Genomic DNA, 24,754 nt, shown 5'->3' with positions numbered 1-24,754 from the left:
CAGAAAGAGAATAAAAATATTGAAAAAGTTTAGATTTGTTCATTTTTTTTTCGAGAGAGAGCTCACGTGCACATGAGCAGAGGGGGAGGCAGAGGGAGAGGGAGAATCTCAAGCAGACTCCCTGCTGAGCCTGGAGCCCGATGCAGGGCTCGATTTCAAGATCCTGAGATCATGACCTGAGCCAAAATCAAGAGTCGGACGCTTAACCGACTGAGCCACCCAGCGCGCCCCTAGATTTGTTAATTTTTTCAAAAAAGTGTATGACTGTTGAATATTTAAGGATAAATATAATTTAATCATTTAAAGGATAGAAATACACAGTGTAGATTCTGACTCAGCAGAGAAAAAGAAGCGATAGAAACTTTACTACTCTAAAAACACATAGAAAAACAGAAAAAAGAAGCAATGAAAAAGCAAAGTTAAAAAAAGACAAAAGAAGATAATAATAATTGACACTACTTACAAATGGATTAGAGCTAACAGCTGAAGGCAGAGATTATCTAAATGAATAAAAGAGAGAGACACACACATAGGATCATATATGATCAACAAGAGAGATATACCTAAAGCAACATCAATCCAAAAGGTTGAAAATAAAAAGCTGGGGAGGGGTGGAGATCATTCAAATTCCAAAACATTATTGAGCAGCAATGTTATTATACAAAATGGAATTTATGGCAAAAAAAGAACAAATAGGGAAAAAGAGAGAAACTATATAACAATAAACAGAATCATACTCTAAGATGACATGGCAATCATGACCCTGTGTATGCTGAACAACAGGATTCAGATTATATAAAAGAGGGAAACTGGTCATTATATATGCGCACTAGGAGATTTGTAACATTTTTCTAATAGAAAATAATGGATCAAACGGACAAAAAAGTAACTCTGTAGGACTATAGAATATTTGAAGGAAAAAATCTATCAGTTTCTCTGATAGCTATATGTAGAACCCTGCACACCATAAAAATCATAATTTATTTTCATTTTAACATGGAACATTTGTGAACATGACTATATAACAAAGGAGATTTTAACAATTTTCAAAGAATTTATATTATACGTATTTTCTAATCACTGTGCAATTAAATTAGATACCTGCAAGCCAAGGGGAGAGTTTTTTTTTTCTTTTTTAAGATAAAAACAAACAAACATGTTTGGAAGCTTAAAAATGCATCCTAACTAATTTTGGGGTTCAAGAGGAAATCACAATGAAAAGTCCAAAATATTTTAAGCTAAATGAAAATAACATATAAACATGTGATGCAGCTAGAGAGAAATTAAAGGGTATAATGGTACATAGATCTACATATTAATACATATCAGTCCCTTCAAACCCATTGCCTATATCCTTTTTTTCATAATCATTAATGGATTTGTATTTAATTTTCATGAATTGTTTTGTATGATATTCCTTATTCTGATTCTAAACTTTTCATCAGTGCTGTGTAAAAAAATGATTCATTAAAAATAAAATAAAATAAAAAATAAAAGGTACAATTAGAACCTACAATTAATTTATAAGAAGGAAAGATAAAAAGTCAGTGAGTATACAATCAACTCAAGAGGCCAGAGAAGAAAAACTCAGAAAGAACCTAAAAACACCAGAAGGAAGGAAATAATAAAGCAAAAGCATCAATCAATAAATTAGAAAACAAGCAGTATAAAAGATCAATAAGAGTAAAATTGGATTTTTTGAATAAAAGAAAAATGTCTAACAACACTAACCAAGAAAAAAGGCATAAACAAACAATATTAAGAACAACAAAAGAAAAGAATAGAACCACACCACATAGAATAGAGATTAAACAAACCACCAGAGGAAAAAAGATAAATGTATGCAAACAAATTTGAAAATTCAGAAGAAACTATTGAAGTTTACTTTTACAATGGGATAAGGAGAGAATAGATACTGGGGTGAAGTCAACAATTTCAGCCATATGTTCTAGTCCTAGTTTGCTAAGATTTTTAAAAAAATCACAAGTCAATGATAAACTCTTTCAAATCCTTTTTCTTCATCCACTGGGAAAAGCTTACCTTTTCCTTCTTTCCTGTGAAGATGATGGAAAGTGAAACTAGGAACCAGAATCTCTCAGACTGTGGTGCCCTATCTGTGTGCTGAACTGACTACCTCTGGATAACTTGAACGTGAATATCTTGTGTAATCCACTGCTATTTAGACTTTTCGTGTTACTTGCAGCCAAACCTAACGTAAACTGATACAATAAAGAATACCCTAACCAGATGAAGAATATTTATAAAAATATATCACAAAATCACACTTAACGGCACAGTAATGTGATGGATTCCCCTGGAGTCATGCCATGCTGAGGCCTAAAAGGTGAAACTACATAAGGATTCCTATCAGAGTCAGGAGGAGACAGAACTGCACACTGTGACTGCTTCTTTTCAATATGCACTGAAAGCCTAAGTAATACAATAAGATAAAGAAAATAAGTAATATATACAAGAATTTAAAAGCAAAAGGAAAACTGTCCTTATTTGCAGATGATAATGATAGTCTGTAAGAGATTTTCTAGATAAACTTTTGGAATTGATAAGAGTGATCACTAACCTGGATAGAAGACCAACAAACAAATCAGTAGCTACCTAATCATCAGTAACAGATAATGAGGAATATAATTTTTAAAATGTCCTATTCATAAAAATGTATAAAATGCCTGTGGCAAAAATGAGGAAATAGTACTGAATTAAAAAAAAAAGGCCTGTTACATTCATTAGGATGCTTTCACATGCAAGTCACAGATACCCAACCAAAAATGTTTTAAACCAAATATTTATTATTTTGCATAACAAGAGGTCCAGCATAAGCAGGTCCACAGTTGGTTAACTCTGCAACTCAAAGATGTCATTGAACACTCAGGCTCTTTCCATCTTTCTGCTGCATCACCTTCAACAGGACTTTTATCCTCAGATTTGTCTTCTCACAGCTGCGGTTTAGATGTCTTAGCTCCAGTCTACGTGCAAAGTCTTCTTCACACAACGCTGTTCTGAAGGAAGTAGACATATCTCTTCACACATCCATTTTTATACAACCTTTCTCATGAAACTTCGCCTTACCACCCCCTGCCCAGGATGAAGTCATGAGGCCATGCCTCCCAGCAGCGGAGACAGAGAGAGTATCTCATATCTGCAGCCTCTATCTCGGGAGGCGGTCTGGTGGGGCAGGTTACTGATGAGCAGGTGATCAACAAGCTCTTCCACACCTGAATAAACGGGTGGAAGGACTCCATTCCTTGAGAGAGCTGTCAGCTCTCCCCCCAGTGTAAATCTGTGAATTGAGTGCAATTACATTCAAAATGAAAATGAAGGTTTTTTTCCAAGGAACCTAAAAAGCTCATGCTAAAATGAATATGGAAGACAAAAGGGCCAAGGATAGCTAGGACAATTTTGGTGGAAGAAACATTGGGGGCACATGTCCTACTGGAGATCAAAACATCCTATCAAGTCATAATAACTAGGATGAAATTGCTTTGACATAGAACCCTGGACCAATAGAAGATGGAGAGACCAGACACAAGCCCGTATGTATTTGGAAATTTGATACACGACAGAGGTGGCATTATTTCACCCCTTACACCAGTGTTTCTCAAACAACGACAGCAAAACCTGTGGCTCCCTTTGATAAAAATTAAAATCCCATGCACTCCTCTGCCCTCTCAAAATAATATGCCCCCCCAAAAGGGTTGAGAATTACAGTATTGCTTATGTATCACTACTAAGCAGGAACTGTATTTATGAGCCAAGTGCTTTAATTTTTCTTTTCAAATAATGTCTGATGCTTTGAACCATGCTTCATTTCCTCCTAAGATTCTGAAATGTGTACCACTCTCTTCTCCCAAGTCCCCACCCAGCTAGGTTAAGAGTCATTGTGGGAGGCAATGGGAAGCTAAAGAAATCTAAACAGGGGGCTGACATGGTCAGATTAGCATTCTGGAGATGTCGTTGAGTAGCCAGAGAATAGAATGTAAAGGAAAAATAACATGTAATCTTGCCTGAATGGCTTTTTAAAATCTAGCCGCGGAGATATGAAATACACACAGGGTAAAGGATTAATGACCTTCTCTTGGCAACCCATAAAAGAGCACACCCAGGGACCTACACCACAGGACTGGTATCTTATCATGGAAAGCTCCAAGAGAGTAGAGCTGGAGGATTGGGCTTTGTCGCTTCAGGACTTTGGGCCTCCCTTTTCTCACCTTTAAAGGTGGGATAATGGCAAGACCTATTTCACAATGTTGTTACAGGAATGAAATTATAAGGTCTATGTGAAAAATGCATTGTTGACTGTAAAATGCTATCTAGATGTGAGCCAGTGCAGAGCACAAAGATGTATATTGTTATCTCTGAGCTACAATGCTTACTTTAGCAGTAAAATTAATGACATCAACTTCTTTGCTCCTTACCTGCTATAAATTTTTCATGCGAGCAAGGTCACAGAAGGGCAGTTTTATAACTTAGAAAGCAACACCAAATCTTCCAGTTGGAAGGAACCTTTGATTAGAGGTTATTATTTCAGCCTCCCACTCAATGGAGGAGTCCTGTCTGCAAATTCCTGCCCCAGGTGGCCGTCCTGCCTCTGCTTGAGCACTGCCCACAATGGCAGCGTGCCTCTCTCCAATGGATCCCAGGCCGTCCTCAGCAGGCAGCAGGAATCATTGTAAATAGAGCTGTGATCAGACTCCCTCATCCAACCTCTTTCCACTCTCCTCATTCAACCTTCTGGAACAACACAAAAGTAACTCCCTCCCTTTCCCCTTTGGCAGCTCTTCACAGGTTTGAAGACAAATATCAGGGCTGTCTCAATTCACCCTTCTTGGGAGAAACATTCGCAGTGTTTTTAACTGCCCCTTTCTTGACGTGATTTCCAAGAGACTTCACTCAACTGGCTTGCCTCCCTGAGTTGCTCACGGCTTTATCAATATCCCCTTTAAAATCTGATGCCACCTCCCTGCCACCCCTCCAAAGAGAATCACCCTCAATGCCCAAGAGTGAGTCAATGTAAACAAAATAATGCGTATCCCTATGATAATGGATTGTGTCACTATTAAAACTGTGTTTTTAAAGAATGTATAATGAGTTGGGGAAATAATTCAAGAAAAACTGTTAATTTTTAAAAACATGGAAAACTCTGCATAAACCACATTTTTAAAACTTTCCTCCATAGGCCTCCTTCTCACACTAAAAAGGACCTGAAGGACACATATCGAAACGAAATCACTAGTGGTCCCTAAATGATGAGAGCTAGGTCACGTCCGTGTTCTTCTTTTTTACCTTTCTACATTTCTAAGTTTCTACAATGATTATAGTTTGATTTTATAACTAGAAAAAAATTACAAAAGGGTAACACCTGGGTGGCTACGTTGGTTAAGCGACTGCCTTCGGCTCAGGTCGTGGTCCCAGGGTCCTGAGAGAGTCCCTTATCAGGTTCCCTGCTCAGCGGGGAGTCTGCTTCTCCCTCTCCCTCGGCCACTCCCCCTGATTGTGCTCTCTCTCTCAGAAATTAATAAATAAAAATTAAAAAAAAATTACAAAGGTCCACAAAGCTTACTACGAAGGAGAAACTTGGTGTCTAGAGCAAACCCTGATGCCCAAATGCAAGGCCAATGGCACTCCCGTCACTCATTGCGGCCGGGGCTGGGGAGGGGGGGTGGGCAGTGGTACTATGCTTCCCTCCATGTTGGCTGATGAACAATAGTCTTTTTGTAGCCATTTCGGAACTTCTGGCTCATGTTGAGCTTTTTGAACTAAAATCTTCAAGACTTCTTCACATTAACTATTGTCTATAGTTTGAATAACTGAGTTGTTAGTTTTTTAAAAAATCAAAATGAAAAACTGTCATTTTTCCCCCATAAATTCCATCGTGTTTGTTTTGGCTCCTTGTTCAGGCAGACCATATCCTGTTTCTGTCATGCAGTATATTATTTATACTTCATCTTGTGTCAGCCCACATTTATACGTTGGCATATTGTGCATGTCATTGAAAGATTTTTAACAGAACTGGTCCCAAACAGGGTCGGAGGCACCTTGTTCTATCTACCTGTCCTTGGGTGACTTGGCTCAATCATTCAATGCTTTCTGGATACAGTGGTTTTCCTCGTTGCGCCTTCACCTAACTGGAGAGCATCTAGTCCTTATCTATTCATCTTACCAGAGAAACTTTGTCAAAAGCCCTGCTGGGGCGCCTGGGTGGCACAGCGGTTAAGCGTCTGCCTTCGGCTCAGGGTGTGATCCCGGCGTTATGGGATCGAGCCCCACATCAGGCTCCTCCGCTATGAGCCTGCTTCTTCCTCTCCCGCTCCCCCTGCTTATGTTCCTTCTCTCGCTGGCTGTCTCTATCTCTGTCAAATAAATAAATAAAAATCTTTAAAAAAAAAAAAAAAAAGCCCTGCTGAAAGATTCACTCCCTCTGGGACAATCTGGTGAGTTTTCGTAACCTTTCAAAAAAAATTTAAAAATATGAAATGATGTTAGTATGATGTGGTTTATTCTGCATGAACTTGTGCTGGTTTCTTGAGAGTACCACTTCCTTTTTGAAATGATTACAATCTAACTCTTTATTAACCCAGGTTAGAGTTTGCTGGGATCAAAATTAAACTCTACAGTGCAAACTTCCCAGCACCTACCTATTCCCCCTTTTGACAACTAGGACAGTTGCCCATCACTTTTTCTTTGGTCTCACTCCAGAGATTCCTGAAAGATTACTGACAATGGCTCTGTGATTAAATCTACAAGCTCTTTCAGTCCCTAGGGATGTAATTTTTCAGGACCTGGAGACCTGAGCTTATTTAGAGAGGCCAGGTATTTATTTTCTAAGGAGCTTCACACCTAGGGCTGCAATTTCCTCTTCACCATGTTTATACTACACTTTCCAGTTTAAAGATCCTTCTTGGAGATAGAGAAGATGGAAGCTAAGTAGGAGTTGAGTAATTCTGCTTTGTATCTCTCATCTGCTAGCATTACACCATCTGCCCCCAGCGCACTGGACCTGCCCTTCCCTATTCTCCCTGCTCAGAGCAGACTTGCACAAAGCCTTTCTGTTGCTCCTGAGCATTTTTTGCAAGTCTTAGCTCATTCTGAGCCCCAGACTTGCTAACATGATGGCTATAAGCCTCTGACACTCTTTGCTTGTCTGTTCTGGTTCTGTGCCTCTCCTTCGCACTTTTGTAAAGGCTCCTTGATAACCCGAGGAGTGCTGGAGAGCTTCCGTTTCTGGCTCAGGGAGCTTCCCTTTGCTGCATAGTCGGGATCACTGGAGACCGTGTTGTCTGAATTTAATCTGCAGGAGAATGTTTCTTTAATATGTCTTCTGTCCTCTAGGACAGAAAAACACAAAACACAACAAAATAAAACAGAACAGAATAACAACCACCAAAAAATACCTCTTCAGGTTTGCTTCCTCTCACAGGTGCAAATGAGATCTGGTAAGCAACTGGTTTTGCACATTTAGGCTCGCCATGTTCAATTTTCCTAGAAAAATGTATGACAAATGATAAAAAATGTTGTTTAACTTGCTTCAAATAAGAATGTGGAGGAGCTGTTCTTTCCAGTTTATTGTGCAATGAGAAAGAGGGGAGAGGGCAGAGAATAGAGAAAGCAGGGAAATTAACTTTGAGTGCCAACGACACTATTTCATTTAATTTTTATATAAATCCTGTAAGGACTGTCCTGATTTTGGAGATGGAAAAAATGAAGCTTAGGTTAAGTAACTAGAAATAACATTGTTTGGGATCCTATAGGTAGAGACAAGAGTTGAACTCAATCTCTATCATCCTACCGCTCATTCTCTTTCGTGCATGAGAGGTAAAGCAGCTCACGGGACCATTTAGCCCAGGGATATGTTTTGTGGACCACATAGCATTTTCTAAAATTTGAATATATTGCCAACATTTACAATTTAGGAGATTTTACATCACCAAATTCCAGGTTTCCATCTTCTTTTGAAAATTTATGGACCCACATTTTCCCCCATGGCAATCCCTGGCCAAGTTGAATAGTAGTGGTGATCCCTTTAGAGAGATCATGCCCTCTCCAGGTCTCCACAATCTCTACTTCTTTCCTTATTTATATTCTCTCCTTGGTCCTGCTAGGTATTTGAGTTTGCAGTGCCCAGGGCCATGCTGCTGCTCCATTGTTTTTCCTAGTTTCAGAGAGAAAACCTTCTGCCTGTGTGGAAAAAAAGGGAGCAAAGGTTATGAAAATCACAGCTATGTCTCCTACACTTAATTCAGCCTTATTATTCCCCTGGAAGAGGGTCTCCCAGAAACTCAAGAGGTTCCAAAAAGAACATGCTTGTCTTGCTCGACTTGTTCCAGGCTCCTCCATTCCCAATAATGTATTCACTTTCTTTACATGGTTTTTAAACCACAGAGTCTAACAAGGATATAATTTAATACCTTAGAACCTCTGAGAATGGGGAAAAGAGTTTGTTCCTATGACCGCCTAAAGAGGGCTCTCAGGCATAATCAAAGCCTATGCTTTCCGCGAGTCTCTGGCTAAGCCTGCCATCATGGATGGACAACACTAATGGAACGTTAAATATATATATATAGGCTAGGGGCACCTGGGTGGCTTGGTCAGTTAAGCATCTGCCTTTGGCTCAGGTCAGGATCTCAGGGTCCTGGGATCCAGCCCCTCATGGAGCTCCCTGCTCAGTGGGGAGTCTGCTTCTTCCTCCCCCTCTGCCCCCTGCCCCCACTTGTTCTCTCTCTCTCTCAAATAAATAAATAAAATCTTTATACACACACATACGCGCGCACACACACACACACACACACACACACGCTAGAATGACCAGGCAGTGGAGGTAACTGAGGCTGGAAATTAGGAAACTTGTTTCATAGTCTTGGTTCTGTTACTATTAGGATACCAATGTGTAGGGTATTATAGTAATACAGGCCTGAGGAAATAAACTAGGGCTAGTAGCTAAACTAGGGGTGGTAGCTAGAATAAAGAATATAGAGGGAAATCTGAAAATCATCTTGAGGGGAGAAAACCATCTATTTATTCAGGTACTTGATACATATTCACTTTACTATACACCCACCAAATGTCAGACACACTTCAGGCAATGAGGGTTCAGAACTGAACAAGACAAAAATCCCTGCCATCAGAGAGCTTACATTTTAGTAGGGAAAGATAGACCATTAAAAGAAACAACAGCAACAACAAACAACAACAGCAACAACAACAACAACAACAAGAAGAATTAAGTATACATAATGACAGTTGGTGATAGGCTGTGGAAAAATCTAGGTAAGGTAAGGGAGTTAGGGAGCTTTGAGACTCAGAAGGGGGCTACTCAAATAGAGTAAGTGGACTGTCTCTCGCAGAAAATGATATTGAAATACAAACCTGAAGGAAGTAAGGATGCAAGCCATGTAGATGTTTGGAGGAGAAGATTTGGGTAGAGGGGAGAGCAAGTGCAGACCCAGAGGTGGGACCATGCCTGGCATGTCTGAGATGGAGGAGAGGCGACCATAGCTCAGGTGGAGAAGGCAAGGAGGAGAACATTTGGAAATGGAGTTGACAGACAGTGAGGCTTCAGACAGGGGAGGGACTCGCAGGCCACTGTAGACACTTTGATTTTTGTTCAGATCATCATGGAAGGTAGGGAAGTGACATGCTCAGCTTACACTTAACAAGATTGCTCTGAGAGCTCTGTTGAGAATAGCGTGTAGGCGCCAGGGCAGAAGCAGGGAGTTAGGAGGCCATTACATGGTGGCTGGACTAAGGAGGTACCTTGGAAGTGGTGGGTTGTGGTTGTATGGTGCACATTATGTGGAAGGTAAAGAGAGCAGGACTTGCAGAAGGATCAAAATAGAATCTGAGAGAACAAAGAGGGAGCTGGGGTGGGGTGGGGGTGGAAAGGGAGTTTGGATTCTAAGATTTTAAGCCTCAGCAACCAGACGGATGTCATTAACTGCAATGGGGGAGGCTTCGAGAAGAGCAGGTTTGGGTATCAAGACCAGGAGTTCAGTTTTGGATGGCTTCGGATGCTAATTATACATTCAATAGAGATCATGAATGGGCAATTGGACATGTGTATGCACAAGTATAAATGTGGGCATCGTTAAGTGTGCTGATATATTTAAAACCAGGGACTGGATGAGGTCATTAAGGGAGAGAGAGTAATTAGAAAGAGGTCCAGGGACTGGGACAGCAGTAAGAAGGGAGGAATAAGGTGGAATCAACAAAGGAGACTGAAAAGAAGCATCCAGGAGGGAAGAAGGAAAATCTGAAGAGAGTGGCTCCTCAGAAGCCAAAGAAAGAGAGTATATTAAAGAAGGATGGAGTGATCAACTCAGTCAAATGCTGCTGGGGGGTCCAGCACGATGAGGACTTGGGATGACCCCAGACTGCAGTGGTAAGGCGATTATTGGTGATTTCCATAGCAACAGTGTTGGCAGTGGCAGCCTGTGTGGGAGGGCGTGAGAGGGTAGGGTGCTGTGAGATACTAATGAGACTGAGTTCGACGGAGAATGTAGGAGAAGATTGGAGACTATGAGTATAAACAACTATTGAAAGGAGTTTTGCTATGTAAAGAAGAGAAACAGGATGGCAGCTGGAGTAGGAAGTGGGGATGGGGAGGGTTTGTGTGTGTGTGTGTGTGTGTGGTTGTTTTTAAGATGAAGCCATGTCTGAATGCCCATGGGACAGACCCAGTAGAGGGCAGGGACGTGATGCTTCAGGCCAGAGGGGAGAATTGCTAGGACAATGTCTGAGTAAATGTGCGGGATGGGATCTTGTGTGTATGTGGGGAAGGTGGCCTTTGCAAGGAGCAGGGCCAGCCCATCCATGGCAGTGGTATAAAGGCGAGATACGGATCGGTACTTGGAGTGACAGAGTGTGTAGCTACAGCTGGTCTTGTCCCCATGCTGAAAATGTGCAGGAGGGGAAGAACTCAGAAAGCCAGGGCCAAAGGCCCACGGAGAGGTTGGTAAGGGATTGATGTGTTTAATTCCAGGAACTGAATCTGAGAAGACACAGAGTGGAGGCACCCTCTAAACCATGAGACAAGTACGCCTGAGGGTCACAATTAGAAATGAAGACTGTGGGCGCTGCCGTCTGAGCTGATGGCCACGAGATGGGATGAGCTCCCTGAGAAAGAGAAAAAAGGGAAGAGCACAGGCCAAGGAGTGAGCCTCGCAGGACATCAGCAATTAGGGAGCTGTGTGTGCATGTGCGTGCGTGCGTGGGGGCGAAGGCAGCAAAGACAGAATAAGAGCATGGCTGACTTTGTCAGTTCATACCTACTTTCTTGCCCAAGGGAGTGAAGACCACTGAGCATGCAGGAGTGGGTGGAATGAAGAGTATTTCCTGAAGGAAGGAGTCTTTTGCTGGGCAGCCAGCCTCAGGGAGGCCCCAGGGCTGAGGAAGGAGGTGCGGAGGGTGGCTTAGGAACGTCACCAGATTTGAGAAGGTCACTGGCTCTCAAGGGAACCATGGAGGAAGTTAGGGCAGATGCCCAGTCTCAGGGGCTTCAGATTTAATTAAGAAAGAAGTGGAGACACTAGGTGGGTGTAAGGTTACACATGTTGAAACAGTGTCCCCATGAAATGAACAGACATATGTATGAAAAACCATATAATGTCTCCAGAAACCAAGCAAAACACTTTACGGGAGATCTAGGATGACATCAGGAAAGGGACCTGTGGACGGGGCATGAGAACCCAGGAGGTGGTGGAGTGCCCCACAGTCCTGAGTGTTTCTGGCTAGGCCTGCCTTGTAGCTTAGCCAGAAGCGCCACAGGGCAGGTGGAAGGATGCAGCCCACTGGCAAGATTGTACACAAGGAAACAGGAAAGCAAAATGTCCTGTGTCCTAAAATCCCCCAGATCGATCTTTCAGGGCTTGGGGAGGACAATGTGAAGCAGACCATGGAGATATTGAGTCTTATGTTGCTTTCCTTCTTTGCTTTCTTAAATACTTTTCCCACATGCCTCTAAGTCTGGCTGCAAATGTGTGTCTCTGAGGGGTGTTCTAACAGGCTTCTAGTCAACAGGAGAAACCCAAGAGTTTATTCTTGGGGACGGACCCTACAACATTTGGGGAATAACAAATACTGTGCTGTGGGTCCTCAAACATCCTGCCAGTACTTTCTTATGAAGGCCTTTATGGACACTGAGAGTCAAAAATTTCAGCCACAGTAGAATAAAACATGCCCCTCTCCTCCTGTTTGCTCTCTTATACTCTCTCTTTTTTTTTTAAAGATTTTATTTATTTATTTGACAGAGATAGAGACAGCCAGCGAGAGAGGGAACACAGCAGGGGGAATGGGAGAGGAAGAAGCAGGCTCATAGCAGAGGAGCCTGACGTGGGGCTCGATCCCATAATGCAGGGATCACGCCCTGAGCCGAAGGCAGACGCTTAACCGCTGTGCCACCGAGGTGCCCCATGCTCTCTCATACTCTTACCAAAGGTCTCCTTAAGCCTTTAGGCCTGAAGCATCAGTGAAAACTTTTACTTTGGAAAGAACCTGTGCTTTTCTTATATTTTAAAGATACAGTATTTTATCAATACATTCATAAATTTCTTAATAAATACATTAAGGTGCAGAAAATGAAGTTTGAGAAATCACCTCTCCACATAAGGCAAAAGTCCTTTTCATGAAACAAAACAGATATTGGCGAGGACTTGAAATAGGACAGTCACTGGGCCACATGCTTGCCATGTATTACCAGATGAAACTTTCAAAACAAATTGATGAGGTAGGTATTTACTGTCCCTGTTTTATAGATGCTGAAAGGGAGCCTCAGAGACATTCTTGGGCCCAAGACCAAGAGCTGGCGAAGGGCTGAGCCAGAGTCCTATTCCCAGTCTGCACCACTGAACGTGTTTCTACACCATTGTAATCCCCTGATGGTACTTAGCATTTTTTTTTCACATGGCTGCCTAGCCTTCACTGGGTTTCACTGTAGGAGGAAGACATCTGGGAAATCCAATCCATCCCTCTTCCTCTGCCCCAAAGATACCCCAGCTCCCAGAGCTCTGAAGACCTTGGCATTCCTCAGCCACACTGAGAACCTCTGTGGGTGGAAGGAAGCCGAGGCGGAAAGGGAGCCTCCTGCTGGTGGAGGGCAGGATGTGCAGACAGCTCAAAGGCTGGCAGGGCAGCGCAGGTCACACTTCCTGCCACTTCCCGATCAAGGTCCCCGGGGGCCCCTTCTAGAAGTGTGACCTTAGACATGTGACGAGACTCCCTGGCCTCCGTTTTCTCAGGTGAAAAGAGGAAGTGATCTCACCTTCCTCTCTGGGGAGGTACAGTGGGGAGCAAGAGGTTGGGAGGGGGGGGAAGGAGCCCTGCCCAAGTCATTGAGACCAAGCTGGAAGAGAGGAGATAATGTGGGGAAACCATGGTCCAGGCAATGGGCTGGCTTGGAATTTGCAACAGGGCAAAGGCTGGGTGTGGGGGGGTATGGGGTCAGGGGTTCAGGCATGTGAGAGATAAGGTTGGTTTCACAGGGATGGGATTTGCCAGGGAAAGTACTTTCCTTGATTTGAAGTGACAAGTGCTCTTGACAGTGCTCTTTAAGGGAAGGAGGTGGTGTGGCTTAGGTGGTGTAATTTCTGGATGACTGTTACTGGGGGGCAGGAGTTTATGTTCCCACGCCTGCTGATGCATCCAGCAATGCATGTGGCTGGGCTGTTTCTTCACACACTTTTACTTTTGCTTTCCTGTAAAGAGTTCCAGTGTTATCATTATGTTTAACAGTTATAAACACTCCCATTTATTACGAGCTTACTAAGCACCGGCTTTACTTGTATTTGCCTGGGAAATTTGTGCTTATCACCCCCAAGCCAGGCAATGAGTGAGCTGTACAAACACTGCTTTATAAGCCTTGGACTGACTTGTTAGTATGCAGCCCTCACCGTAAGAGGACATGGTTCAGAAAAATCAGTTCCCGATTTTTTCCCCCGGGGTTGGAAGATTACCTCTCAGGCAGAAGCCGTGACTTGCAGTTAGTGAGCCTCCTCTCCGGTGCCTGGGGGGTTTGTGGGTGCTGCATGGGGCATGTCCTGCAGGAACAAAGGTGTTTGCTTCCTCTCACATTCTAGGCAGGCTCCCAGTCCCAGGGAACTCACAAATCACCGTCACGGGCGCTTCTCACATCACACGGTCCTTATCTGTTTCTTTAGTGCTCTCTCCCTCAAGACTGTGAAGTTCTCATGGGCAAGATCTAGCTGTCTTTCCTATATCTCCTCGTCCCTAACACTGATGTCCCCAGCAGGGTCTGGCACAGAGTAGATGCTTGGCTCGTGTTGAGCAAAGGAATGGCTTCTTTTCTCAGCTCTGTTTCTGACGTGCTTTGTGAGCAGCTCATCTTTGGAAAGACTTTACTTTTCCTCTGTCACAATCTCATCAAAGTCTCTCCCCACAACTATAGTACAGTTGAGCTTTGAATAACACGGGTTTGAACTGCACTGCTCCAGATACACGTGGGTTTTTTCAGAGTACATTCTTATATTCTCTTTCTTGTGGTTTTCTTAACATTTTCTTCTTTTTTAAAAGATTTTTATTTATTTATTTGACAGAAAGAGAGCATATGCAAGGGGAGAAGCAGGCAGAGGGAGAAACAGGCTCCTGAGCCCTTCATGGGACTTGATCCCAGGACCCTGGGATCATGACCCGAGCCAAAGGCAGACGCTCAACCGATTGAGCCAGCCAGATGTCCCCAACATTTTCTTGTCTCTAGCTTACTTTATTGTAAGAATACATGTGTGTAATACATATAACATACAAAATATGCGTAAATCGACTGTGTTATCAGTAAGGCTCCCGATCAACAGTAGGTTGAGTAGCTGAGGTTTGAGGGAGCCAAAAATTATACATGGATTTTTTTTTTGTGCAAGAGGTTGGCACGCATAACTCCCAAATTGTTCAAGGGTCGACTGTACTTTTGTGACAGTGGTGTGTGATTCTGAAGCGTTCTGTTAAGATTACTCATTACAACTTATAAGTTACTACAAAGAGTATTTCACAAATATTGAGGGGAGAAGCCAATCCTACCTTCCCACGTGCTAACATAATTACATAATCCATGTTTGCTGGGATGCCCACCTGAAATTACATAGGACACACAGAAGTCATTTCTGCATTATTAAGAAAGGTAGCTACGCCATTTCTTAGGTGAAATATACACCTGACCTCCAACCCAAAGGTTTCAGCTGTTGGCTAGTAGAGAAAAGGTTAGATTAGAGTAGGATGGGCACCAATGAGGCAGATTTGATCCTGAACCAGTTAGTTGTCCATTAGACGACTTGTCTCAAATCCCTTCTCTGTGGTAGCACAGGGAGGAAAGTGAGCTAGTTTGGGTTTCATTATCAATTGCACACTAAAATCCTTTTCTAGTCTTAAAATGAAATGTGTTCTAGTATCAAACTACCTGAGCTCACCTCACCTAAAATAAATAAGAAATTTCTGCGTATTAGATGATTGCCTAAATGTTCTGATCAGGGAAGACTGGTAATGGCTTAGAAAGCATTCAATACCCCACCAAACTTTTTGGAGTATCCCCTGGATAGTGCCCAACAGGGAGAGGGGAAGAGGGCAGGAGGGAGTGACCAGGTATGTGCAGATCAATAACAATACAATCCAACAAGACACCCACACGCAAATGCCACAAGGATGATCATGATTAAGTGTCAGACAATCTGCACTGAGTGCATCAGAGATTTCAAGAGAGGAAACCACTATGCTGGGGGGGGGGTTGTTAGGAAACACTTCCCAGGAGAATCAGTAACTGTGTTGGGCTTTAAAGGGCGGGTGAAAGCTGAAGAGGTGGCTGGGGATCACATTTCACCTTAGGGAAAGTCCTGAGCAAAAAGATGGGGAGACCACGTGGAAGAGGGACATGGTCCATCTGAATGGAGAGAAGGCTAGCACCTGGGAGGAGGAAAAGACACAGCTGGAATGAAATGTTGGAGCCAAACCAAAATATAGCTTTGAAATAAATTTTTTAAAAAAGCAGGGAAGGGTAGAACACATTTATTTTATTGAGAAGAAACTGAAAGCCAAGATAAAGGAGAAAAGTTAGTAAGAAAATGTCCGATTATTTGCGACATAGAACAGAGACCATCAGACCCTGAAGAGCCCTTCCACTTCATCTGGCCCAAATGCCTTATTTCACAGATGGGGAAATTTCAGCTGAAATAAAATCAAAACCTGCCCACACTCACTCAGCTAGTGAAGGGCAAAGCCAGAGCTAGAAACTAGTGTGGTGTTCTTTTCACCCCCCTTAATAAATTCAAATCTCCAGACTTAGACAAATCGCATCCCAGGTTGCTCAAAGAACTCCCAGAACCATTGTCAATAATCTTTGAAAAAGCATGGAGAATAGGAGAACTGTTAACAGACAAGAGAAGAACAAAGTTGTCCCGATTCTCAAAAAGGGGGAAGGGGGCATATTATAAAAACTATAAGCCAGTCAGCTTGACAATTATCCCTGGCAGAATTCTAGAACAGAATTTTAAAAAGCTATTTACTCCACAAACATTATTATAATAATAGAAACGAAGGGGGAAATAACCCACAATTTCACCACTTTAACCCATCAACTGAACAGATTATTAAGTAGACTCTTTGTAAGTCTTTAGAAAAGCAGAGATCACTCAGAGCCAACCCGAAATCTCAGAAAACAAAACATGTCTTCATTTATTCCTTTTTTGATAGGGATATTAGACTGGTAGAAAGAAGAGGCATCAAAACCATACTTGCTTTCAGCATGGCATTTGACAAAATCTATCATAATCACCTTGTGGATCAGACATGACCTGGCTGATAGCCAATGGGTACGACCACGGCTGGTGTAAGAATTATACCTCAAGACTGCTGATTAGTGCATATGTCAGCCTGCCGGGAAACCATGGCGGCGAGCCTGGAGGTCTCTCTTTCACATGTCCCTGACAGGATTTTTGTCTGTGTCTTAGACGAGATGCCTATCAGATTTTCATATGACACGAACAAGGAGGGATAGCTAATATGAAGGAAGATAGGATAAATTTAATTATAATAGCAAACACTTACCAAACCTGCGCTATGTTCCATGAATTGTGTAAAATATACTTCTTCCACAAAATTATCACATTGAAATGGCACCACTCTCTGAGGCAGGTGGTATTATCTCTCCATTTCAGAGATGGGAAAAAAAACTAATGTTTTAAGAGATCGAGTCATTAGCCTCGGATGACACAGTTCATGAGCAGGGGAATAAAATTTTGAATCCCAGTATGTCTGGTACCAGAGGCTGAATTAAATGAGTCTGTATGATATTGACAGACCACAGTCATGAGCCCAAATCTATGCTATATCACAGAGCTGAACACCTGCATTATAATTTTAAAAATGAATTTCATAGGTAGGGATTGGGCTGGTCTGACCCACCACATCCACATGAGTGACCTGGGAGCTGGCCACAGGCTTCAAAAATAAAACAGTGGACAGAGTTCACCAAATGTGGGTCCCCTTCCTAGAAACACAGTGCTTGAACCAAGGCAGCTGACAGTTCTGTTGGCTATGTGATCAGAACACGTGTTAAGATAAGTCAGAAAAAGATAGCCAAAATCAATCCAGAAACCATGTTATATAAAAAAATGGTTGAAGAAATGGATACTATTTTAGGCTGAGAAAGGCCTAAACCATCACATATTTAAAAAGAAGTTGTAGAAAAAGGACAGTTTATTCTGCATTCCTTTAAAAGGAAGAATGGAAATCTATGGGTAGAAGTTATAAAGAGCCACACTTGGGCTCAACCTAAAGGACTCTCTATTGGAATTCTCTGGAAATACAGGCCACTTCTCTGAGTGGTCAGTTTGCCATTACTATAAGAGTTTAAACAGACAGAGAGAGCCCTTGTTAATGTGGAAGAGATTAGTGTGGGAGCTGGGAGGAAGACAGAGGCCACATAAGCTCCTTTCCAAATCCAAAATTCTAAGACTCAACTTAGATGTTATCTTATCAGAACTTGGTTAGTGGTTATAGTTCAAATAGTGAATAGTTTATCAAATGATTCATCAACTAATCCTGAAACAGATCCAAAAATGTTAAAACAATATGGTTTGCTGGAAAATAGGAGAGTTTCTACTTTAATTCCTAATTTAATTTGTAGCTCCTGAGTTTATATCAGCATTATTTAACTGGCAAAGCCCCATCCATATCAGAACAAGAACCTAAAACCTTTCATTTTTGGTTACAGTGCCCAGTTAAGCCTCCTGACCACCTATCTCTTTTGACACTACATAGTGAAGAGATCTATAGTTCTTTATAAATGCCTTTACTCCTAAGTACACATTATACTGCTTTCATTCAATCTTGACCATTTGGTTGATTTAGGGTAAAGCAATACAATTAGATTATTGCTACTCCAGACAGCTATTCTGAAATGTGCTTGACAAAAGCTGATTTTGCCCACCCAGAAACAAAGGAATTCTCTGGCTTATTAGAAAGTTTGTGCTCGCTTTTTTTTTTTTTTTTTAAATCAGCGTCCTTCTTGCCTGTGTGCCAGCGCCATCTAGTGATAAGATGATGAAGTGAGCACAGGGAGCAAAACCCCAGTTTGAGACAACCGGTGAGGGACCACCCTTCCTTTCTGCACTCCAGCATATTTGGACTGGAAGAAATATCCAGGGGCCAAATATTTAATAGCCCTGTACCATCCAGGCAGCTCTTCCCCAAGATCCTCGCCAGAGATAGTGATTTTTAGTCTAGTTCCAGAGTAAGCATTCATCCTGGAGGGCCCCGGCTGAAAGAAATCCTCCCAGGACAAATGAAAATGAATGAATTGAATGGTAGAAATCACAGTGATTTTTCTTTTCTATTTCCTTTTAATGTCCCCCCTCCTTTTTTTAAGAACTCATGGCAGGTGAAGACATGGCATGTGACTGGAGACGTGTGGAAATGCTCAGAATAACCTCAGGGAGTGAGAACGGATCTGAAATGAAAGCATGAGATAGGGAAACACACAAACACCCTGCAATAGAGGGGAAGAACTTAATGTTCTTTGGGCCGTGATTTTTGAGAAGTGATTGCCAGGCAAATCTTGTTCAATTCTACAGCAATAATGAGCCTTGTCTTAAAACCATTCCACATTTAGCCCGCCGGACTTTGAAGAAAATGATATTATATGCATTCCTATTCCAGTTTTAGGATTATTCAGGATTGTGGATAATGTCAGGAATATTCTATCAAATAAAAATATACGCACGAGACAAGCATCATCCCAAATGCTAAATGTTGATGGAAGGATTTGTGTTACATGTTTGCTAAGATTTCTATTTTACTCAGAGTTTCTTATTCTGTGATTTAGGGCCAGCCACAAGATTGGCAAGGAATGCATTTGTGTCAGGGGTGCCTGCCCCAAAGAGCCTGCGGGTTGGCAGAGTAAGAGCCTTCTTGTTTCTTCAGTTGCACAGGTGAGTCAAAGCAAGGTGATCTGGACCATAGAGCTGGTCATCATTCTCAGCTGCTTCCTGTCCCTTGCACTCTTTGCATTGTTTGTGTATTTACTTTATATATTATCAAGTCTTATATCTGGCTCTCTTTTCAGTCTCCTCCAGCAAATGAAAAGTTCCTCAAAAGCAGAGAGTTTATCTTTTGCTTCCTGTGTGTCTGGGCATCATGGCGCTGACATACCTCAGCCCACCATCTGATTGGTCTCATTATGACATCAAATCATGGACTGTGAGATCTGCCAGCAACATTGGAGATCACCTGGTTCAGTTATCTCATCTTTTAGATGTGAAATCGAGGCCCCAAAATGGGATGTGACTTGTTCAGTATCACCCAGCTAGTTAAGACCAGAGCTTGGATCAGGCCCTGAGCCTCCTGACTGTTCTAGACTTTAACATGGCATCTCAAGCTTCTCTCCCATAATGGTAGGAAGCATGTGCCTCCCAGCCTGTTTCCAGGATCTCTGGGAACAGCCAGCCACAAGCCAGAAACTGTTTCAAACTGTGTGTGAATATTGCCTTCTCAAGTATGCAAATTTTGCCTTCTGCTGCGTAATATGTACATGTTTGTTTCAATATACACATGTTAGAATTATGTTGTCTAATAAGGAAAATTGGTAGTGAAGGTGTAATAGGAAAGAGCTGTTTATTCCTTGGCATAATGCTGTAAGCCTTGAAGTCCAAACAAAGTTGTAACTTTGGGTTGAGTGCTTCAGGTTTAAGAATGGTGGACATCTTTCTGAGTGTAGTTTTCGGCCCCCTGAAGCTATGTGAAGGAGAACAGAGGAGGTTTAACAAAGCATGTGAAAACCAAGATCCTGTATTTTTAAAAAATGAATTATTCAACAGCTTTTTTTTGAGATGTAATTCACATCCATATAATTCCTCCATTTAAAGTGCATAATTCGGGGTGCCTGGGTTGCTCATTTCCTTAAGCATCCGCTTTCAGCTTGGGTCATGATCCTGGGGTCCTGGGATCAAGCCCCACGTTGGGGAGCCTACTTCTCCTTCTCCCTCTGCTCTCTCTCTCTTGTGCTCTCACAAATAAATAAATAAAACCTTAAAAAAATAAAGTGCATAATTCAATGGTTTTTAGTAAAAAGTTGCTGTATCTTGAGAGAATGGGACACAGAAAGCATGAGAACAGCCAATGATCAGTATGTTACAGACATACCTACTCCACACAGTGCCTTTTAAAGGGAAAGGAAAGGCAATACCTAGTTTTTAAATGTAGTGTATGCTCTGTCCTGCCTCCTAGTAATCTGTATGGTATTACTAATCTACAGAAGCACCCCTCTTATAGCTCCCCAGCTCCCCCTCCCACACCGAACCAAAGCTCTATCCATAGCTTGATTTGTTGGGCAAAGCAATGGACTTCATGGTGAACTTGCAGAGAAGAGCAGTCCTTGAGTTGGAGGAAGGGAGCAAAGGGTCAGGGAAAGGGATATAGGTGATCAAGGAATGAGCAATGCTGCTTTTTTATAAAGAAGAACGTAAATTTATCCTGGGAGAGTACCTGAATTCCAATTGCAGTTAGGTAACCGGGGCTGGTATCAGAAGTAGCTGGGTTGAAACCACATTGAGAAATGGCATAAAGTAGTGATTAGGGGCGCAGGCCCTGAAGCCAGACACCTACCTAGGTTTGAATCTTTGGTTTTAGGCCAGGTAATTGACCCCTCTGAGTCTCAGGTCCCTTACATGAAAAGGGGTAATAAGAGCACCTACTTTGCAGGCGCGTGGTGAGCATTGTTTTTGTGGTTATACATAAAGAGCTTATAACAGTTCAGACACGGACTTTGCGCCGTGTAAGTATTTGCTAACTGGTCGACCAGGCCCTGTTCAGTCTGCACATCTCTGCTCCCCGTTCACATACACACTCACGCACACTCTCCTTAGGAACTTTGCACCAGCTGTTCCGTCTGTATGGAATACTCTTTGCCCACATATCCATCACACTTACTCCCTTACCTCTTCTAGACTTTTCCTCAAATGCTACCTTCTCAAGGAGGAGCATCCTGATGACTTTCAATATTCCTTACCGTGATATAGGTTCATTTTTTCTATAGTTGTCATCACCCTATAACATACGATACAATGTACTTATTTATTACATTACATTCTCAGTTTCCCCCCAGCCCCAGCCATGCCCAGCCCCCCCCCCCCCGCATGTAAATTCCACATGGGCAGGGATTTTTCTCTGTTAGGTTCACTGACGTATCTTAAAAGGCTAGAGACAGTGCCTGGGACGTGGAGGGTGGTTGGTAAATATTTGTTGAATGAAGAATTGGCGAGTAATTCATATTAGACAATCTGTTGTAATTTCTTGACCTCCCTGCTCATTAGGAACAGGCATCAACCCCACATGCCTGGAATGACCTCATGCAGGCAGGACACCCTCCGGCCGCTCTTTCCACCACCCAGGGCTTTTACTTGCCTCCCCGTCTCCTAATATTTGAAATTATTTCTTATGGAAGTGTTTTCCTGCTTTCTGCTTTTAACCTCAAAGCTTCTCACACTCTTTTTCTAAGTCATTTCTGTTGCCCCTTTCCGGATCAGTCCTATTAAGTCCTTCTTTACAATGTGATGACCAAAACCCTAATGTGGCATTCCTGGAAGGAAAGCCCCAGCCAGGAATGTCACAGCTCCAGAGCCTTTTCAGACTCTCCGTCCTCTAATTAGGATGGCCACACATCTCAGCTGCTGCTTTTGACTGCTGCTGTGAGCTGCATGTTGATGCCCATCATTGTGCCTAGATAATTTCCCCGAGCAGCTAAAACTAATAATCAGTGGTATTTTCAATAGAGCCTTGCCATTTAGTGGGTGAGTTATTTAGCACTTCATTTTTTTTCAGTTGAATTTAATTTCTGGTCATGTTTCCTAATTAGGAAGATTTACAGGATTCATTTTGATTTTTTGAAAAATTCCTTCCCAGGAATGCTTATCTCGGCTTCAGCAAATGTTTCATCTGCTTATTTCACCTCTTAATTCCTGCTGGAGTTGTTAACGCGTCAGACTTCAACAGCAGGGCTGATTCTGGGGCTGCCTCATTGTTGGCTCTTTTTCAGACTGAGGCTGGGTCTTTATATTCAAGGCTGATGGGCACAAATGCAGCTTTTTCTCCCTTACTCCCGTACCCTCTTGTGGCCCCTCGGCTCTCCTTTTGCGCCTTCTTCCGGTCTCCAGCTCCTCCTTTCTGTCAAATCCAGCCTGTCTTCTATATGCATTTCTAGGGCTCCCCTATTTCTGGCCCTAAATGTGGCTTTTAAAAATAAAAAGTTATAGAAAATTACATTAAAATAATAAGTGATGAGATATCTCACCACTTATTTGGTTCTCCTTTCTCCTCCTATTGTCTGTATGTGAGATGGATTCTGTTTGCACAAATTTGCCTTGCCGCTCAACTAATGGTTTTCTGATTATTTTCGTGCTTTCCAGTGATAGGTCTCCACTGCTCCTTTTCTTCTCCTCGCTCCTTTCCCCTCAGGCATTTCCTCCCTCCTCTCCTGGCATTCAAAGAGCTAATAAACTCAACCAGGTGGAAGGGGGGCTGCAATCACTCAGGATCCTTGGGCTGGACTTAGCATGGCTCTAGACGCCTCCACCCAGAACACACAGAGAAAACACAAAAGATAAATTGTCTTCTGTTTGTTTGGTCTTCCTGAGAAAACCAGTGACCGTGGTCAGTGTGCGTAGTTTCTACTGACATGGCACTTTGCCCAGAGCTGTGATGCAGAGGGGAGCATTCCCAGTGCTGGACTTGGTGTCACCAGCAAAATTTCAGGCATTACATGAAGTAATCTATCGAAAGACTATGAGAGGTTGAGCCCCAGTGATTGAGCCCACACCTGAGAGGGGTATGGGAGAGTACAGTGAAGTTGTTCCCTATGAGGATATTTTAGGAAGTCCCAGATCCATTGGGTTTCCTCAGCAGAATAAGAGATGGATTATCAGTACAATTCCAAACAGCCAGAGGGCCCGGGTAGGTAATTTAAGGATGAGAGATACTGGCCCGGTAACTCAGGTAACGCTGAGTGGCTATTCCTAGTGGGAAGGGGTCAACGAGACTTTGGCCAGTTGTTGGCATAGGTGAATATACCGTAACTAAGGGAAGCTGGAGAGCCACAGTGGTTCATGTGAAATGTCCCGGTTTTAAAATGGCAGCCACTGACCAAAAAAATGTAAATACTCTCTCTGTGCTAAAAGTCATTAGCTATGAGTTTATGACCCCAGGACTAAACGATCACTGAGGTCCCTTTCCACTCCTACTCTCTCAGTGGTCATAACTCAAGAACGATAAGGAAAAAAATAATACTAAAATTTGTGCAGCCATTTCCAGTTTATGAAATATGTTCCCTTCATGTTACTTTGAGATACAGCAGTTTATATTTTAAAAGTTGATGTATATTCAAACCCATTGTGTTCTCTCCATTCCGTTTTCTGACCACCAGCCCAGGCAACCCCAAGACTTCAAGAAAATGAAGTATAGTCCCAACCCCACAAAAGGTTGAGGACTTGGTCCTAATCTTTCCTGTTAAACTTGCTTTGTAAAAATCCTCACCTTTGAAGAAGAGCTAAATAACTTAAACTGTTGCTATTCACTTAACAAAACGTGTTAAACACAGACACAAAAAACACCAGTAACCATGGACAAATTTCATTAATTATAAATTATAATCCTAAATAAAAGATTAACAAATTGAATCTGGCAGTGTATTCAAAGAATAATGGATATATGACAAAGCAGAGTTTATTTCAAGAATGTTAGGATGAGTTGGACACTAGGAAATCTACTATACTTCATTATATTAATAAGTCAGAGTAAAAAGTGAATATGGAATAGACCTTTAGAGACAGTTAATAAAATTTAACCTCCTTTCCTAATTCAAATCTCATAGTAAATTAGGAATAGGAGGAAACTTCTTCAAAGATGACAGTGTTTTTTAAAGATTTTGTTTTCAAGTGATCTCTACACCCAATGTGGGGCTCAAACCCACAACCTTGAGATCAAGAGTCACATACTCTACCAACTGAGCCAGCCAGGCACCCCAGGATAACAGTGTATTTAAAGGATATCAAGAATCCACTAAGGGCAAATGCTTGTCTTACTACATTATAGACTGAATGCCCATTATCTTGTCCTGTATTCTTCAAAAGTTTTCTGAGGTTTTGGCCAATCCAACAGGAAGAGAGAAAACTGTATTATTTGCAGGTGATATGATTGTTGACATAGAAATTCAGAGACATCAGCTGGCAAATTATTAGAACTAATAAGACATTTTCAGTGT

At 42.2% G+C, this 24,754-nt stretch overlaps 1 long non-coding RNA gene across 1 annotated transcript in view; it reads left to right on the top strand.

Annotated features, from left to right (window-relative positions):
• The window catches only part of LOC117796771, a 28,010-nt gene extending 7,513 nt beyond the window's left edge, over positions 1–20,497 (top strand). The window contains exons 4-5 of the long non-coding RNA XR_004621430.1: positions 19,328–19,433; positions 19,568–20,497. This is a non-coding gene — a long non-coding RNA (uncharacterized LOC117796771). The remainder of the gene's footprint in view (positions 1–19,327; positions 19,434–19,567) is intronic.
• Positions 20,498–24,754: the final 4,257 nt, after the last annotated feature.

The sequence above is a fragment of the Ailuropoda melanoleuca genome, chromosome 16 (genome assembly GCF_002007445.2).
Source record: "Ailuropoda melanoleuca isolate Jingjing chromosome 16, ASM200744v2, whole genome shotgun sequence".
Taxonomy (NCBI): Eukaryota; Metazoa; Chordata; class Mammalia; order Carnivora; family Ursidae; genus Ailuropoda; species Ailuropoda melanoleuca.
Note: the sequence above shows the minus strand (reverse complement) of the source record. Positions and strands in the feature narration are given on the sequence as shown.